Source organism: Rhincodon typus, chromosome 8 (genome assembly GCF_021869965.1).
Source record: "Rhincodon typus isolate 14 chromosome 8, sRhiTyp1.1, whole genome shotgun sequence".
Lineage (NCBI taxonomy): Eukaryota > Metazoa > Chordata > Chondrichthyes > Orectolobiformes > Rhincodontidae > Rhincodon > Rhincodon typus.
The window spans coordinates 89,149,418-89,164,946 of record NC_063339.1 but is presented as its reverse complement, the minus strand read 5'-3'; positions in this window follow the sequence as shown (position 1 = coordinate 89,164,946).

Genomic DNA, 15,529 nt, shown 5'->3' with positions numbered 1-15,529 from the left:
CTCAGTGGCACTGATGTCGCATGATTAATCCTCTGAAAATAACTGATGGAAAATGATGGGGATCGTTACCTCAATGTCATGCTGTGCTCCTGATGTCGCTGGGGTTTCACTCATCTAGCAAGGTCTTACCTCTTTGAGACTTTAGACTAAACTATAAAAACATAAATTATCTTGATATTTTAAATAGGACACATTCATCCATGGGGTTTAGCCGGCACTAGCGAGGGCAGACTTTATTTGCACCTGGAGAAGGTGACACAGAGCTGCCTTCCTGAAACTTTTCTAATTCAAGTGGTGCAGATGTATGCGCAGAGCTGTTTGTAAGGTGATTCCAAGATTTTTTTTATCATATTATAGTGAAGGAACAACAATTTACTTCCTATCCAGGATGACATGTGACTTGAATGACAACTTGCAGAGATTGGGTTCCCCATTGCTCAACTGAGAACATTACCAGCGCAGGATTCTCTTCAATTCCCATTGATGACATTTCTGTTCAGGGTCCTTGATGCTGCAATGAGTCAAGTACGACTGGTGGCATGGGAAGTTACTCTGATCTCACTTCAAATGACGTTGGAACATCAGCTGAAACAATAAAGAGTGAAAGTACAGAACACAGTCTGTTTGAACAATATGCTCACTGGCCTCACAATATTCCAATGAAATTTTAGGTATGGACTTCCGATTCTGTCAGGAGACATTTGTCCTATTCTTGATGAGGCAATTTGGTTAAATACCCGCTCAGAGAGACAGAAAGAAGCTTTACTCTGTACCATTGGGAATAGAACTAACCCATTTCCAGTGCATCAGACAGTGGTAAACACACACTACTATCTGCTCCTATTGGGCATTGATCATTTCAACCTCATCATTCACTGATAACCAATAGCAACATGGAAATAGCTTCCATCATCCTAGTTGGAGGACAAAAAGTGAAAGGGTGGGATGGTGAAGTGCGAGAAACTAGGGAAGTGGTGTGACATACAGTGTGGGTGGTAGAAGAGGAGTGTGAAGAGAGATGGTCAGTTGAAGGGGACGGAGCAGCAGAAGGGGCAGTGCAAGGGAAACAGAAGTGTAAGGAAGGAGCAGGAAGAGTGAAAAACCTCTGAAGGGTTCACCAGACACAAAAATTTACCTCTGAATATTTTCTTCACAGATGCTGCTAGACCTGCTGAGCTTTTCCAGCACCTTCTGTTTTTGTAGCCAGTCCTCTGCTGTGAGAAACAATCCCTGATACACTCTATTAATTGTTCTTCGAGGCAGACCTTGCCAAATTGATTAATCCAGTCAATGTGCACATACAAACCGCCCATAATTACCATTGTGCCTTTCCCCCAGCCCTCATTATTTCTGGGTTTATACTATGACCTTATACTTTGGAAACACTGTGGGGTTGGGCTGAAAATTAGTCCTACCAAGCGGTTTCTTCCCTTACGTTTCAATTCCATCCGGACTGATGTATCATTTTGGTCCTTCATGCCAATATCATTTCCTTATACAGCCTTGATATCATCCTTAAGTAATAGAGCAACACCACTTCCTGCTCCTTTTTGTCTACGTTTTCGGAATACTGAGTACCCATGGGCATTTAACTGCACAACTTTAACCTTCCTCTAACCATGTTTCAGTAATCCCCACCAAGTCATACCGATTGATATATCTTTGTACTGTCAGCTCATCAATTTATTCCAAATGCTGTGTATTCAGGTACAAGGCTTTTTTTAAAAAAAAATAAGTTCTATTGATTTGCGTTTCTCTTTTAATACTTCCTTGTGCAAGGTGCTTTCTACACTCTCCATCTTTATTTATTAATTCCTGATAATACTGAGCCTGATCTCTATAGTTTATTCCAACTCCAAAGTGTTTCTGTACTGTAACTTCAGTCACTTTGTCTGCCTTATTATCCAAGAGAAGGTCAAAGCTTGCTCCTTTTCTAGTAGGAACATTTACAATTATATAGCATGTAAACAGTCCAACCAGTCCATGCCAAACATAATCCCAAACAAAACTAGTCCCAACTGTTTACTCCTGGCCCATATCCCTTCAAACCTTTCCTATTCATGTACTTAGCCAAATATCTTTTAAATGTTGTAATTGTGCCCACATCCACCACTTCCTCAGGAAGTTCATGCAAATCACCCTCTTTCTGAGAAAATTCCCCTCATGTATTTTTAAAATGTCTCTCCTCTCACCTTAAAAATACGTCGCTGAGTCTTGAAATCCCCCATCCGAGGGAAAAGACAATATCATTAACCTTATCTATACCCTCGTTATTTTATAAACTTCTATCAGATTGCTTCTTAACCACCTACATTCCAGTGAAAGAAGTCCCAGCCTATCCAGCTTTTCTTTGTAACTCAAGCCTTCCATACCTGGCATCATCCTGATAGATCTCTTCTGAACCTTCTCCAGCTTAAAAATATCCTTCCCATAACCGGGCAACTGGAATTGAACACAGTATTCAAGAAGTGTTCTCCCAACTGTCCTGTACAACCTCAACAAAATATTCCAACTCCTATATTCGAAGGATTGAGCAATGAAAGAAAGTGTGCCCAATCCTTTTTTAACCACCCTATTTATATGTGAAACAAACGTCAAAGCATTATGTCCCTGCGCTCCGAGGCTCCTCTGTTCTACAATACTACCCAAGGCTCTACCATTAATTGTATAAGCCGTACCCTTGTTTGTTGTACAAAAATGCAATATCTCACATTTATCCAGATCGAACTCCATCTGCCATTTTTCAGCGCATTGACCCATTTGATCAAGACCCCTTTGTAATCGTAGAAAAAACTTCTTCAATGTCTACTATGCCACCAATTTTGGTGTCGTCCACAAACTTAGTAGCCTTCTATATTCTCATCCACATAATTTATAGAAATGACAGACAACAGAGGACCCAGAACTGATCCCTGTGGAACACCCCTGGTGACAAGCCTTCAGTCCAAAAACTTTTTTTGAACATTTTTAACAAATTCTTCGCTCTCCAAACATGTAACAAAATGTTAGTGCTCGTCAATGTTTGGAAAATTAAAATCACCTACTTTTACAATCTTATTATTCCTGCATATATCTGAGATCTCTCTATATATTTGTTCCTCTGTTTCCCTCTTACTACTGGGGGGCCAATAGTACAATCCCATCAAGGTGATCGTTGCTTTCTTCTTATTTCTAATTTCATCCCATATTTTCACTGGATGATTTTTTAAGAAATATTTTTGAGTTACAGCAGTGATGTTTTTCTTAATCAAAAACGCCCCTCATCCTCCTGTGCCTCCCTTTCTATCCTTCCTACATCCCCCTCATACTTCTGAACTCCATCAAACGTAGACCGAGTCCTCACTCTTGTTTTTATGACAAACCCTTCATTCTGGATCATTCTTGTAAACCTACTATGGACCCCCTCCAATGCCAGCACACCCTTCCTTCGATACAGGGCCCAAAACTGCTCACAATATTCCAAATACGGTCTGCCAAGAGCTGATGCAGCCTCAGCAGTACATCTCTGCTCTTGTATTCTAGGCCCCTTGAAATAAATATTGAGATGGCATTTGACTTCCTAACTGCCAACTGATTTTGCATTGTTAACCTGAAAATTATTCCTGAACTAGGACTCGCAAGTCCCTTTGTACTTCAGATATCTGAAGCATTTCCCCATTTAGAAAATGGTCTATGGCTTTATTGTTCCTACCAAAGTGCATAACCCCACACTTTCCCGTTTTGTTTTCCATCTGCCACTTATTTGTCCACTCTCCATGCCTTTTGCAGCTTCCCCTCTTCCTCAACATTGTCTGTCCGTCCACTTACCTTTGTGTCATCTGCAATCATGGTAACAATGCCCTCAGTTCCTTTGTCCTGATTATTAATGCATACCATGAATAGTTGTGTTCCCAACATTGACTTCTAAGGAACTCATCAGGTCACTCCGTGCTATGCTGTAAGAAACCCTTTATCCTGACTCTCCGCCTTCTGCCAGTCGGTCATTCCATAAACTGGCCACTAACACTATTTTGTTTTCTTATTTAGCAGTCCGCTGTGTGGTACCTTGTCAAATGCCTTGTGGAAATCCGAATTGATCACATCCACTGGCTCTCCTTTACCTAACCTGCTTGTTACTTCAATTAATTCTAACAGATTTATCAGGGAATACTTGCCCATGATGATGCCATGCTGATTCTGCCCTTTGTTACCATGCACTTACAAGTATGCTGTAGTCTCATTCTTCATAAAAATCTTGCCAACAACAGAGGTCAGGCTACCCCGTCCATAGTTTCTACCTCCGTCTCCTTCCTTTATGAAACAGGGGTGTTACTTTAGACATTTTCCAGTCATCTGGGACCCAACCTGACTCCAGTGATTTCTGAAAGGCCACCACCCATGCCTCTACAAACTCATCATCTATCTCCTTCAGAAGTCTGGGGTGTAATCCATTTGGTCTGGGTGATTTATCACTTTCAGACATTTCGTCATTCCCAGACCCTTCCTAGCGATGGCCAGTGCACTCACTTCCGCCCCGTATCTTCAACTACTGGTATGCTGTTGGTATCTTTCACTGTGAAAACTGATACAAAGTATTGTGCTCAGTTCCTTCGCCATTTCGTTGTTCCCCATTCCTACACCCCCAGCCTCATTTTCCAGGGGTCCAATATTCACTCTTGTCTTCCTGTAATCCTTTACAAATACCTAAAAAAAGTATCTTGCAGTCTTCTTTTATATTATTAGCTATTAGAATCCCATATTTCATCTTCTCTCCCATCAGTACTTTCTTTTCAGTTTCTTTTTAAAGGGTTCCCAATCCTCTGACTTCCACTCATCTTCATCACATTGTCTAGTTTATCCTTTCCTTTTGCACTATCCCTGACTTCATTTATGGAAGATTTATAGAATAGAAGATGGATAGAGGAGAAGATAGGTGGAGAGGAGACAGACAGGTAAAAGAGGCGGGGATGGAGCCAGTAAAGGTGACTGTAGGTGGGGAGTTAGGGAGGAGATAGGTTGGTCAAGGGAGGACGGACAGGTCAAGGGGGCGGGATGAGGTTAGTAAGTAGGAGATGGGTGTGGGGCTTTAGGGAGGAGGAGGGGTTAGGTGGGAGGAAGGATAGGTTAGGGAGGCAGGGACGAGCTGGGCTGGTTTTGGGATGCGGTAGGGAGAGGGGAGATTTTGAAGCTTGTGAAGTCCACTTTGATACCATTGGGCTGCAGGGTTCCCAAGCGGAATATGAGTTGCTGTTCCTGCAACCTTCGGGTGGCATCATTGTGGCACTGCAGGAGGCCCAGGATGGACACGTCGTCTGAGGAATGGGAGGGGGAGTTGAAATGGTTCGCGACTGGGAGGTGCAGTTGTTTAGTGCGACCTGAGCCTAGGTGTTCTGCAAAGCGGTCCCCGAGCCTCCGCTTGGTTTCCCCGATGGAGAGGAGGCCACAACGGGAACAGCGGATGCAGAATACCACATTAGCAGATGTGCAGGTGAACATCTGCTTGATGTGGAAAGTCTTCTTGGGGCCTGGGATGGGGGTGATGGGGTAGGTGTAGGGGCAGGTGTAGCACTTCCTGCGGTTGCACAGAAAAGTGCCGGGTGTGGTGGGGCTGGAGGGGAGTGTGGAGCGGACAAGGGAGTCACGGAGAGAGTGTCCCTCCGGAAAGCAGATAAGGGTGGGGAGGGAAACATGTCTTTGGTGGTGGGGTCGGATTGCAGATGGTGGAAGTGTCGGAGGATGATGCGTTGGATCCGGAGGTTGATGGGGTGGTACGTGAGGACGAGGGGAATTCTGTTTTGGTTGTTCTTGCGGGGAGGGGGTGTGAGGGATGAGTTGCGGGAAATGCGGGAGACACGGTCGAGGGCGTTCTCAACCACTGAGGAGGGGGAGTTCTGGGAGTTTGACTCAGCCACTGTTCCAATGTGTTTCGGCAGTGTAGGTCTGTGACTGTCACCACACACACGGAAAAGTCCCCGGTTCAGACGAGCACAGAATCAGTGATGCTACCTTAAAATCGAGGCAAGGTGTGCTGTCCTCTCTTGTTTATAAATGTGGATGGAAGTTATTATTTCACTGCTGTTCTAATTGCCAAATCTTGCATTAAGTCTTCTTGGTATTATTTGCTGTTGTAAAGGGAACAAAAACAATGCAATTTCAGTTCCTTGTGACACATAACTTTTTCAGATTTCTCCCCCTCTCCGGTTACATGTATCAGACGGGTAGTACAGCACGTGCCATCTTTTATAAGAAAGCATTGTCATGCTCCGGACACATTAGCAGCTCATTCAGTTAAAAACAGTAATGTACTTACAGAGAGACAGTAAGATGCTGGAGTCAGAGATAACACAGAGTGAAGCCGGAGAAACACAGCAGGCCAAACAGCTTCAGTGGAGCAGGAAAGTTGACATTTTGGGTCGGGACGCTTCATCAGACGCCGATGAGCTGATCAGATCATCATGTCTTTTCCATCTTTTTAGGGTAGAGGAACAGGGAGTATAAACATGGAATCGATGAAAACGAGGCAAAAGCAGCACTGGAGTAACACCCAGAGTGTTCAGTGTGCAACAACAGACATGTTGGTGAGTCAGGCACAAGAGATTTTCACATTTAGAACAAAATGCAATCACACACTTAGCATCTTCTGACATTTCTGATCGCCCGTTAATGTACTTTCAATGTGTTTAGAAAGTGTCTTTTGTGCGTCTGGAAATGAGGGCAGAGGAATTCAGTATACTCTGGTGACTGGCATTCCTTCACTTTCTACTAGCGTGTAGCAAAACAAAATAAAGTGAGTTAACAAAATGTGAGAGGATATTTTCCCTATCTACCTATAACAAAACAGTCACATCAAGGTTCCCCACGTAAAATCGCAATCTGTGCCTTCTTATGATTCTTAAGTACTCATTTGGTGAAGTACAACTGTTCTGATCGTCTGATCTTCACCAAAGAGAAACTGCTCAATCCATGAGAATACGAAGTGCACAGTTTTTCTCCAAGTTATGATACTGACTCTGGCGATGGTTATCTCGCTGTTTGATCATGGTATGTGAACTGACAGCAAATCTGGGAAGCATCATTTGGGAGACATCTTCACACATCTAAAATCTGCACAGCAAGTGACAGAGATTGCTGGCTGGGCAATAACATCCCCTGGCTTTGTCCCTGGGTGTGCCCGAAACATTCAGCCTTCCGATTAACAGCCCAATGTACTGGTTAATTGTGTTGCATCAGCGGCGCGCAGCCAATAGGCAAAATCCCCTGACGCAGGCAGTCAGTTGCTTTGTTTCCACTGTTAGATTTTTACATCTGCCAATTACCCTGGCCAAAATCCATCCACTTCATGAAAATAAAGTGTAAAGAATGAATGGCTGCAAAGTTACGCGCTGTACCGTCAGAAAGCCTGTACAGTCAAGTTGGGCTGAATGGTTTCCATCTGAACCATATGAATTCTATGGTTCTGAAACGTCTGCTGGGAAATCACAGGAGATCTCCAATGGATCACTTTATCACCTCAGCATGACGCTTGGTATTTGTGTACACCCGAATTTCTGGGACAGTTTTTCAATCATGGAATGGCCCCAAGAGAGACAAAGGGCGATTGGCCAGCCCCGTTCATGCCTTTCTCCCAGGTTTTTCGAGTAACCCTGCAATGTACACCACATGACCTGCTTCATCCTTCCGAGAGAGAGAGGCCCACATGCAGCAGCTGCTGCTTAAGAATCCTACAGAGGGCGCTGCAAGGGCCTGGTCAGGAACTCAGCTGAAATGTTGCCAGGAGTGAGATTTCAATTCACAGCTTCATAGAGACTGCAAACACCAATGACTCACCTCAGACCACTCAGCCAGGCCACTTTACTTTACCCACTGCTTTGATTAGGATTGATACTGAATTAAATAAAAGCAATACAATTACGTTCAGAAGGAAACAATAGTTGCCACTGATACAGTATCAATTTCCAGATCCCAGTAATCGTGACATGTTACGAAAACAGAAGTTGCTGGAGAAACTCAGCGGGTCTGGCAGCATCTGTGGAGAAAGAAACAGAGGTAAAGTTTTGAGACCAGTGAAGTTTCTTCAGCATCCCTTAACATCCCTGAGGCGATGATAGTGAGCAATTGACACAATTTGACTGCTGACTCATTGATTCGGTTGCTTCCTGTTATGTATCAGGTCAGACCCCGCTCAAAACATTTCAAGAATGTAGGTTAGACCCTAATTTCTTATTTTAAAGGCAGATGTAAAGTGGATGCCCCAGGTATGAAATAGTTGTACAAACCACGCAGTTTTGAGCAAAACAGAATTTATATAAACACTACAGTTGAAACATGAACAAAAGAAAGCAGAATTCAGAATAAATTAACTGTTGGAAAACTTATTCGACCTGACACAGTAGCTATTACTTAGTAACTGTTCCAATGAAATAACATCCCATAAACACACCCCTCAGCAAAAATGTAAATTCAAGCAGAGATTCTGACAGGCAGGTGGGAACAACATCCAGAGAGAGATTTCACAGAAAGTCAGAGGAATCCTTTACTGAAGCTTGCAACTCTTCTGGACTCACACATCTTGTGACTGCTGCTGCTAAAAAAAAGCAAAAACATGAACTGGGTGAACTGGGTGAACTGACCACTCCCCTTCCATTGTTAAACTGTTACTCCATGGACTCTTCATCACTTCTGCATTTGCAACCTCTCTTCAAAGAAAAAACCCAGGACATAAATAAAAGATAACACAGTGTGGAGCTGAATGAACACAGCAGGCAGGCAGCACCAGAGGAGCAGGAAAGCTGACGTTTTGGGTCTGCACCCTAGTTCAGAAATAGGGGAGGGGAAAGGGAGCTATGAAATAAATTTAGAGAGCAGGGGTGGAGCTGGGGCAGGTAGGTGGGATAGATATAAGTGAGTGCAGGTAGACAATGGTGGGGATTGGTCAGTGGTGCGGGAGGAGCAGATCGGTGGGAGAGAAGACGGACAGATTGTGTCAGGTCAAGGAGGCAGGGATGCGAGGGAGGATTGGTCATGAGATGAGGCTGGGGGTGGGGAGATTTTGAAATTCGTAAAGTCCACATTGAGACCATTGGGTTGTAGGCTCCCAAGGCAGAATATGAGGTGCTGCTCCTCCAGTTTCTGGGTGGCGTCGTTGTGACACTGGAGGAGGCCCAGGGTGGACATGTCATCCAGGGTGTGGAAGGGGGAGTTGAAGTGGTTCGGGACTGGAAGGTGTCGCCGTTTGTCATGAACAGAGCGCAGGTGTTCCACAAAGCGATCTCCGAGCATCTGCTTGGTCTCACTGAGGATGCCACATCGGAAGCAGCGGATGCAGTAGGCCACAGTAGCGGATGTGCAGGTGATCATCTGTCTAATGTGGAAGGTTTATTTGGGTCCTTGGATGGAGGTGATGGGAGAGGTGTCGGGGCAGGTGTAGCACTTCCTGCAGTTGCAGGGAAAGGTGCCAGGGTTTTGCGGCTAGTGGGGAGTGTGGAGCGGATGAGGGAGTCACGGAGAGAGCGGTCCCTACGGAAGGCAGATAGGGGTGGGGAGGGAAATATTTCCTTGGTTGTGGGGTCAGATTACAGGTGGCGGAATTGGCGGAGAGTGATATGTTGAATCCAGAGGTTCGTGGGATGATGGGTGAGGACAAGGGGGATTCTGTCTTTGTTTTTGTTGCAGAGAGGGGATGTGAGGGCAGAGGTGCGGTAAACACAAGAGAGGCGGTCGAGAGCATTCTGCCGCATGAAATATTCACATGACACACACTGTGAGATTTATTTCTGTCTGGCATTCTTAACAAATAATTCACCTCACTGAATTTCCCTTCGATTTAATAAAGCCTACTAAACCTCGTTTTTAAAGGTTCACCTACCACTAGAAGTAACACTAACTCTCTATCCCCACTTGCAAAATTGCAAACCTTTGATTTCTTCTCTGCTTCATGTTTCATCATCTGCTGTGCTACTTTTACATGCTGTCTAGCCAACTCACACATTCTTAATTCACTTCAATGTCCCTCTCACCTTGTGCCCAAAAAACTAATTCAAATAGACTGAATTTGGCGGATTCATTTCACGCATCCCAAATTGCAAAAAGTGCAAACAGAATGCTTTTATCCCAGTCCTCTGGATAGTCTTGACTATAAGCCCTCAACATGCTCTCTAAAGTTTGATGCCACTGTTCTAATGCTCCCTGTGATTCTGCATGGTCTGCAGTGGATTGAGATTGATTTATTCCAAAGATATCCATAACCTCCTTGAATTACTACTGTAAATATTGACCCTTGATCTGATTGTATTTCTGTGGGTAGTTGGTATCTGGTGAAAAATTTAAGTAACTCTTCTGCAATTCTTTGAACCATGATACTGCATAATGGAATGACCTCTGGAAACCTAGTGGACACAACCATTATGGTTAACAAATACTGATCCCATTTTTTGTTTGTTTGTTTTCGGTAGGGGTTCTACGTAATCATTTATGAGCTTTGTAAAGGGTTCCTCAAATGCAGGAATGCATATTAAAGATACAGGTTACATTGCTGCCTGGAGTTTTCCAATCAGCTGATGCTATGACATGTTTTGCAAAATCAGCCACGATCAAATAGTGGAGCAGAATCAATGGGCCTACCTCTTCTCTTATATCTTATGGTGTTATAGGCTCTACCCAACTAGCCTGAATGCGGTAGTACAGAGTAATCGGAGCCCAAACATATCTTTTGTTCACATACAGTGACATGCAAGAATGAAAGACAGTACCCAGACCAATGGAAGGGTTTTTGCACTTTGGCTTACTCTATCACCTCCTATTAGTAATTCATGCGCTACCAACACTTGTTTTCTGTAACCCACCAATAGTACAACTTGATGAACTATTTCTCACAGGTCATTTCTCATTTGCCTGAACATTTGATAGTCTCCATTTCCTCATCAAGATGTCATTTTTAAGATAGTGACATTCTGGGATACACTCAGATTCTTCTTCTGTGTATACTTTTTAATGCAACTACTTCATTTTTCCTCTTCCTGTTTCAAATCAATAATTTCTCTGACTAAAAATAACTACTTTATCCTACACCTGTTCTTGTTTTCTCTTAAATATTTGATCAAACACAGTCACTAATAGTTCTACTTCAACTTGCTTATCTTTATTCTTTGATTTCTCTTCCTGCTTCACCTTATGGTTTTGTGACCTTGTTAGCACACACTAAGGAAAAATCCCAGCATACACTTCCTGTAATAACCCAGTTGCCTGATTTTCCACTGGCTTTTCAAGCACAGAAGCAGCACTCCCACATGTGATCCAGCTATATCGTAACCAAGGACAAATTCTATTCCTGGAGCTCAAAGTTCCTCTAGTACTCCAACCACCACTTCTACACTTATCACTGGAAACTCCAATCTCACTTTACATAATTGAACTCTGCTCTTCTCACCATAAGTTTCACATATTACCAGGTTTTTTTTCTGGCAATAGTCCTTCTGAATGACATACCTCCTCATCTCTCACCATCAAAGATTGACAAGCTCCTGTATATCTTAAAATTGTAATTTCTTTATGCAACTCTTCCTGGCATACGTGAGTAAACCTGTTAAAAACCGAAAGGACTGTGGATGCTGTAAATCAGAAACAAAACAGAAGTTGCTGGAAAAGCTCAGCAGATCTGGCAGCAGAAGAAAACATCAGAGTTAACTTTTCGGGTCCAGTGACCCCATCTCAGAATGAGCAAACCTTAACCTCAAGTAGTTTTTTTCAAAGAGTTCTGGTACTTTCTTCTCAACCAACCCCTGACCATGTTATGCATTCTGGTGCAGTTTTTTAGCTTCCACTGTGCTTTTCGTTACCACTTCAACAAAAATCGCTGTCTCATCCTGTCTTCCCACATCCAATTTCCTGGCGCTTTTCCTAAACCACCAACCTTCTGACTTCTTTTTTTTTTACCCAACTCATAATCATCAGCCATTTCAGCTGCTAATAATGCAGTTTTAAATCTCTGCTCTTCAACATGAGTTCTCACTAACTCCGGAAGTGAATTTTTGAACTCCTACAAAATAATCGTCTCTCTAAAAGCGTCATATGTTTGACGTGTTTTCAATGCTCTTACGCACTGATCAAAATGACTTTGTTTGATCCTTTCAAACTCAATATACATTTGAACAGGTTCCCTCATTAGATTCCTGAAACGTCTGCAGGCTTCTGGCACAAGCTCATATGTACTTAGATAGCTTCCTTCATCTCCTCATACTCCCCAGACACCTCCTCTGATAGTGATGCAAATACCTCACGAGCTCTACCTGCCAACTTTGTTTTTTTTTATCAAGAATACCCACATGGTCACTGACCATTCCATGTCTTTAGCCACTTTCGGAAATGAAATGAAAAAGGTTTTTACATCCTTCTCATCAAACTTAGGCAACACTTGAACATATTTAAACAAATTCCCATCAGGCCTTTGGCTACGATGGTTTTGCTTGACATCACTATCTTGCTCACGAAGCCGACATTCAACCTTCACCTCCGTCCTTTTAAGTTGACATTCGTCTCTAATTGCCAAATTCTGAAGTTCAAACTTTCCCTCTTTCTGTTTCTTTTTTCTCTCTCTTACTCCATTTCTTCTCTCTCCTTCTCTTTTAATTCTGAAAAAAAAAACTCTCACCTTTTATTTCTTCTGCTTTTAATTGGAATTCAAACTGTTTCTTTTACTTTTCTTTTTTCTCGTGTACATGGCTCTGCAATGTCCCCCTGTCAATGCACAGAGACCAAGGAACTGGAGGACCTCTTACTCCATTAATGTTGCAGTGTGACCATGCACAGTACATCATGTTGGTGAATGCCCCCTGTCCTGGCAGCAGCCACAGTCTCTGCATTCAGAAGTAGTTAGCCATTCCTATTGTCTTCATGTCTCCACATAGAAAGAAAGAATGGCATTTCAGATAAAGACCCACACCCGATGTACGGCTCAAACTACGCGCCACATCACCACACCCCATTGCAAACCAACCACATTAAAATATCCAGTGTTTACTGATAGCAATGCGGCCACTGGGAACATCAGGGAGCAGACCATGAGGGATATGGAGCAACATTTCCGATGTCTGAACTCGTCAGTGTACTCCAGTACTTGTGGTATCACTAAGTCCTGTAATCAGTCTCTATTTATGCAATATTTTGCCTTTATTCTTCATGAAAAATTGACAGGTTCACATTTATCCACATTGTATTCCATCCACCAATTTGTTGCCAATTGACTTAAACTGCCTTTGTCCATTTACAGAATTTCCACCTCCCCGTCATAATTTAATTTCCTGCCTATCTTAGTGTCACTATAAATTTTAGTTGCAATGCATTTTTTCAATCTCCAAATTATTGATAAACATTACAAGCACTGGGGACCAGCAATGATCACTGTGTGACTGCACAGGTTTACGTTCGGTCAAACTGATAAAGACTGAGTTATCCCTGATGTCTGTTTTCCGTTTAATAACCAATCCTTCCCCAGTAGCTGTGTAGCACATTTGATTTGCTAAATGTTCCAGAAAGAAAAAAAAACACAAAATGTAAGAACAAGAAGCAATCCAGCAGCTGGAACCTGCTCTAGTCTTGTCTTTACATTCATGCTAGTTCTCCAGAACCTTCATTTACTTACTGTCCCAGCATCCCCTGAACCCTCGGGGAGTGAATTCCGCAGATTCGTAACCATTTGACGGAGGCAATTTGTATTCACTCCATATTAACTCTGCTACAGATGACCTCTTTTTCTGAATGGTTCCACATGAAAAAATATCCTTTCTACGTCTACATTATCAGTCCCCTTTCACATCTTACATATCTCAATTAGATCTTCTCTCATTCTTCTAAATTCCAAAGAGTATAGGACTGAAATGCTCCATCTCTCTTCATAATTAAACCCCTTATCTCTAAAATCAATCTGGTAAACCTCTTCTGAACCGCTTGCAATGCTACTACATCTCTCATCACCAAAACTGTTCATATTACTCCAGTTGCAGTCTCACTCCTGCCTTGCATGAGTGCAGCTACTTCTCTACTTTTAGGCTATTTTCCTTTGGAATAAATTTGGGAATTCTATTTGCCTTCCTTATTTCCTGCTGTGTGTGCATGCTGGTTTTCTACAATTCATGGAGGAGGGCATACAGATCCTCTGCACGAAAGCATACTGAAGTATCTCTATACAATAACTTGCCTTTCTCCTCCTCTGACCAAAATGGAAAAGCTCATACCTATCTACCTTAAATTTTATCTGGGAAATGTTATCCCCTTCACCTAAATTATCCATATCCATTCGTAAATTTCTTACTTCTTCCTCACAACTTACGTTCCCAGCTATTTTAGTGTCATCTGAAAAATTGGATATACAATTTTCTTGACCCTCTGGCACCCCACCAGTTACAGCTTGCCAACCAAAAGACCCATTTATCCCATCTCTCTGCATTTTGCTGGTCAGCCAATCCTCTATCCCTGCTAATAAATTACTCCTGAAGCCATGTGATCTTATCGTGCATATTGGTCTCATGTGTAGCATCTTACCCATTTTTTTCTGGAAGTCCAGATATAATACACACACAAGATCCCTGCTATCGAGCTTGCTGGTCACATCTCTAAAGAACTCAAGCAAATTACTCAAAGATGATTTACCCTTCAAAAAAAGAAACCCTTGCTGCCGCTGATGGATTGCAGTTTGATTTGCAAATTATTAATTCCTCAGAAATAGATTCTAACAATTTGTCTTCAATCTCAGTAGTTTCTCATTGCGTCTTATTCCCTAATGATGATGAATAGTCTTAGTTCCTCCCTTTCTTTAACCTTTAGATTAATTTCTAATTCCTGTGTAACGGACAAAAAAGGTTAAAAGTTCTGCTCTGATCGCCGTGTAAGAGGTTTGTCTGGCTGAACGGCCTCATTCTTTTCCTGTTTTACAAACTTGATGGGCTGAATGTCCTCCTCGTGTTCCCAGGCTCACAGACTCTAGCACCAAAATGTCTTGCTTCTGTTCCTGAGAAAGAAGCTCAAAATCTGAATGTTCTCCTAATGTTGCTGTGGAAGACACTTGAGGTCTAACGGGATCTAACTGTTACTGTGTAAATTTCAATGGGTCTGAAGGGTCTCTCCTGTTCCTCCATATCAGGTTTGAGGTACTGAACGGTTTCCTCCTTTGTCTCTGAAATGGGACTGAGGGAATTATTGGTCTTCTGCTGTTCACATACAACAGATAACAGTATAGTATCCCGACAGTGGCACAGCAAGTCCACACTGACACACCTCTCCTACCCCATCCCTGCAATTCCCATAGCCAGTCCACCTAACCTGCAAACCTTTGGACTGTGGGAGGAACCCAGAGCACCCAACGGAAACCCACACAAACAGGGAGAATGTGCAAACTCCACACAGACAGTCGCCTGAGGCTGGAGTTGAGCCAAGGTCCTGGGTACTGTGAGGCAGCAGTGCTAACCAATGATCCACCATGCCACTCGATATGAGAAAGTTTTAGGGGTCAGAGAAGGTTACAAGGATAAGAGGTGCTTGTACATGCTCGAGCAGGTTA